The sequence below is a fragment of the Microtus ochrogaster genome, linkage group LG4, assembly GCF_000317375.1.
Source record: "Microtus ochrogaster isolate Prairie Vole_2 linkage group LG4, MicOch1.0, whole genome shotgun sequence".
NCBI lineage: Eukaryota > Metazoa > Chordata > Mammalia > Rodentia > Cricetidae > Microtus > Microtus ochrogaster.
Window position 1 is genome coordinate 56,811,461 of NC_022030.1, and position 4,876 is coordinate 56,816,336.

The window sequence follows — 4,876 nt, forward strand, 5'->3', positions numbered from 1 at the left end:
ATGCTCTTAACCTCTGAGCCATCTCTCCAGCCCCTTGAACATTGTTTCTTTTAAAAAATTTCATTTAAATATTTTTATATTTATTTTTACTCATTTGTGTGTGTGTGTGTGTGTGTGTGTGTGTGTGTATGTGCCTGAAAGTACATATACGTACCACATGAATACAGGCGCCCTTGGAGGTCAGAATAGAATGCTAATCCCCGGGAACTGGACTTGCAGATGGTGGCAAGGTAGCATGGGTTCCAGGAACCAAACTCAGGCCCTCTGAAAGAGTAGTGTATGTGCTTTTAAGCACTGAGTCATCTGTCCAGCCCTTGAGCCTGCCTCTTGCTAGCATTTGATGCTGTCATACTTTGAAATGGATCAATATGATAAAGTGTTTGGTTGCTTTAAAAATAGCAATTGGCCAAGCAGCTAGAGAAGCATGTATGAATGCTATTAAGGAAGAGAGCATGACGTCATCCAGGAAGGGACACAGGTGATGCTGCAGGCGGAAGTGCTCAGTGGGACAGCTGGGAACATGAGGGTAGCTAATACGCAGAGGTTGAAGGCAGCCTCTGCTGGCTGCTGTTTTAAGTGCTTTCCCTCTTCTGCTTAAATCCCTGTGACAAGCAGATGCTCCTATACCTCATCTTATAGTTAATGAAACTGAGGTACCCAGAGCCTGAAGAGTACAACTACAGTGTAACATGTAACTAGTTGTTGAGCTTAGAGGACACCATGTAACACAGGCATCCAATACAAAACTGGATAGTCCTGTACTTTTAACATTCCAGTTTTATCATACTGGATAGTCCAGTATGATAAAACTGGAATGTTAAAAAAAAAAACCACCTGTCATTATCTTCCTAAAAATAATGTCAAGACCTAGCTGAGGAGCTACTGGCAATTAATGGTTACTGGGAGGGCAGAGTAACTTCCTTTTTTTTTTTTTTTCTTCGAGATAGGGTTTCTCTGTGGCTTTGGAGCCTGTCCTGGAACTAGCTCTGTAGACCAGGCTGATCTCGAACTCACAGTGATCCGCCTGTCTCTGCCTCCCGAGTGCTGGGATTAAAGGAGTGTGCCACCATCGCCCGGCTAGTAACTTCCTTTTTTAAAATGTGTTTTGGACCAGGTGGTGGTGGTGCACATCTTTAATCCCAGCATTTGGGAGGCAGAGGCAGGCAGCTCTCTGTGAGTTCGAGGCCAGCCTGGTCTACAAAGCAAGTTCCAGGACAGCCAGAGCTACACAGAGAAACTCTGTTTTGAGAAAACAAAACAACAACAAAAAGGTATTTTATGTATGTATGTATGGATGGATGCATGGATTGTGTATGTAGTATGTCTTAGTGTGTGTGTGTGTGTATGGATAGTCAGGTGTCTGAAGCTCAGAGGTCAACCTTTGGAATTCTTCCCCAAGACGTATCTCCTTGTTTATCAAGACGGAGCGTCTCACTGCTCTGGGGTGGGTTTGTTAGGTTACTCTAGCTAGCTAATGAGATCACCCAGGAATCCACCTGTCCTTGCCTTCTCAGTGCTGCTCATGCAAGCATTAAATTAAACGTAGTGGGATGTTCTGTCTAGGTTTATGTCAATTTGACACAAGCTGGAGTTATCAGGGAGGAGGGAGCCGCAGTTGAGAAAACACAAGACTGACCGTGGGCAAGCCTGTATGGCATTTTCTTAATTAGTGACTGATGTTAGAGCCCTGGTACTGGAGTTAGAGATGGTTGTGCCACCTGATGAGGGTGCTGGGCACTGAATCTGAGCTCTCTGGGAGAGTAACAAGTGCTGCTAATCACGGAACCATCTCTTCAGCCCTGAAATTTTATTCTGTGTGTGCACATGTATTGTATCACAACATGCATGTGGAAGTTAGGGAACAATTTTCAGGAGTCCATTCTCCTCTTCCACTGTGGATTCTGGGGATTGCACGCAGGTGCCTAAGCCATCCATCTCACCAGCCCTGTCAACAGCTCCTGACTGCATCTTTGCTTTGCTGAATCTTGATGGTCAAAAAAGGGACAGTGACTGCTCCAAAACACCAAGAGATTTGCTGTATTCAATCCTTCGTGTTTGTGTGTGCAAACTTGTGTGTGTGCAGGTGTATTATTTTCAACAAAATCTCAATGGTTCCATTTTACCAATAAAGACTTGGGAGCTAGTTCGAGACCAGCCTGGTCTACAAGAGCTAGTTTCAGGACAGGCTCCAAAACCACAGAGAAACCCTGTCTCGAAAAACCAAAAAAAAAAAAAAAAAAAAAAAAAAAAAGACTTGGGAGCTAGATGCTGGGGTGAAAACCCACTAGCTCAGTGAGTGAGGCAGGGAAAGCACCCAACCGATCTTCCTTTTCTGTGGACCTCCCAGAAAGAGTTTTTCAAACAAAATCCCTTAAACTGAATGGGCCTCCCTTCGACTTCCTGTGCATCTCTCTCTCTGTCCTCCTGACTCCCTCTTTCTCTCTTCGTTTTTTTTACCGTCAGCTGGTTGCCTAACCCGTGGTTGACTTTATTTGTAAAATCCCATTTACAATATCCAAGCAGAAAGTTCTTGGATTAAAGATGTGTGCTAGGGCTGAGCCACACCACAACTAGCAACAGGTTTTTCCGGTAAATAATGAAACCTTGGGGTTCACAGTGTGATCAAATATCCTGCAGCACAGCTGGGTATGGAGGCCAGTGGATAGCTTCAGGTGTTGGTTCTCATGAGCCAGCCACCTTTTCTACCCTCATCTGTATGTGTGTATTTGCATAGATGTGGGCGTACACTCATGCATATGCAAACATATGAGCATATTTGTGCATATGCGTGTATGTGAGTGCTGACATTGGGGACCTGAGGTTGACATTGGGAGGGTCTTCCTATATCACTCTGCCTTATTCACTGATGTAGAGTCTCATTGAGTTTATACACACATATATTTATATTTGTGCTAGTGCACCATCTATTATATGTAGGTGTGTGTCTAACTGCGCACATGTGTGTGCCAGTGCGCTATCGAGTCTGACTGTTCAGCTCTGGGGATCCTGTTTCTGCCTTGTAAAAGCTGGAATCACAAACTGGCCGGACAACTACCGAGCATCTACATATGTTCCAGGGATCTGAATGCTAATCCTCCTGCTTCCATGGCAAGCACTTTAACAGATTTCTTTCTTTTCTTTATCATTCTTCTTTTTTTCTCCCCAAAACATGTCTCATTACCTTGGAGCTTGCCAATGAGCCCCAGGGATCTGCCTGTTTCTGCCTCCAAGCAGAAGCATGTGTTGGCTATACTTGGCTTTTAAAGAACATAGATTCTGGGATTAAACTTGGGTGCTTACAAGGCAAGCACTTTCAACCTGAGCTACCTTTCCAACTCTCTTGTTTTAATGGGTAGATCACTTGCGAGGCAGAGGCAGGTGAGTCTCTGTGAGTTTGAGGCCAGCCTGGTCTACAGAGAGAGTTCCAGAACAGCCAAGGCTACTAGAGTGACCCTGTCTCAAAAACAAAAAAAGTTGTAAGATGTCCAAGAGAAGATCCTGAAATTAGTAAGAGGCGGCTGATTTGGTTCATTTTATAGAGGGAACCTCAGGAAGAATTAACAGCTAATTTCTCATCTGAAACCATGGGGGCCAGAGGGCAGTAGGTGAATGACATCTTTAAGAGGATGAAAGAGAAACTGTCAGTCAGAGCATTGTATCTAACAGAATCACCCTTCAGAAAACTAAGATGAGGTTAGGGCGGACCCAGACATACCAAGGCTGAGGCCGCTCATCACTAGCAGCCCAATGGGAATTTGAGTAGAAATTGTGTAGAACGAAACAGACCACAGGCTACACTGAGTTGCACCCCGAAGCTGTGTGAACAAAGAAAGCCAAAAAAGTAATCAAGAGTAACATAAAATTTAGTATAATTGTATTTTAACAGCGCGCCTCTATTTTTTATATGATTCAAAGCGTAAGTGCATAAAATAATTATGAGTCTGCTATATGATATAAGCAGATGTAATTTGGGTCAATAATATCAGAAAGGGGTGGACGGTGCTGGGGTAGCTGCAGAGATGATGCTATTAAACTAAGTCGGTATCAACTCAAACTGAATGTCTCCAAGTTTAGGATGCCAACTGTAATCCCTATGGCAACCACTAAGAAAATAAGTTAAAATATACAAAGGAAAAGGAGATACAGAAGCACACACATGTAATCCGGCACTCGGGAAATGAAGGGTGGAGAATCAGAAACTCAAGGTAATTCTCAAGTACATAGCAAGCTCAAAGTCAGCCTGGATTACATGAATCTTAACAAGAAAAAGGCATTACACATTAGAAAAATCAAACACAAGGGGCTGTAAAGAATGCTCAGTGGTTAGAAGCAGTGGCTAGTCTTCCATAGGACCTGAGTTTGATTTCCAGCACCCACATGGAGGCTCATGATCTTCTGGAACGCCAGTTCCAGGGGACCCTAAACCCTTTTCTAGGCAACTCAGGCACCAGGCATGCAAAATGGTGCACACACACACACACACACACACACACACACACACACACACACACCAGGCAAAATATCCATACACCTAAAAGAAAATAGAATAATCTTTACAAAAAATTAAACACAAGGCAAAATATGGTGTGCGCCTATAATCTTAATACTCGAGAGGCAGAAGTAGGAGGATTCTAAGTTTGAGGTGAGCCTGGTCTACACAGTAAGTTTTCAGGCCAGAAAATAGTAAACTGTACCCAAAAGAATAAATTAGGAATACATTTAAATAAGTAGATGGAAAACTCCTGCACTCGATCTATAAAGTACGGGCGAGAGATGTTGAAAAAGACCTTTACAAATGAAATGACACCTATGTTCACAGACTGGAACAGTTAATGTCACTAAACTATTTTATTATTTAAAGTAATTTATAGCTTAC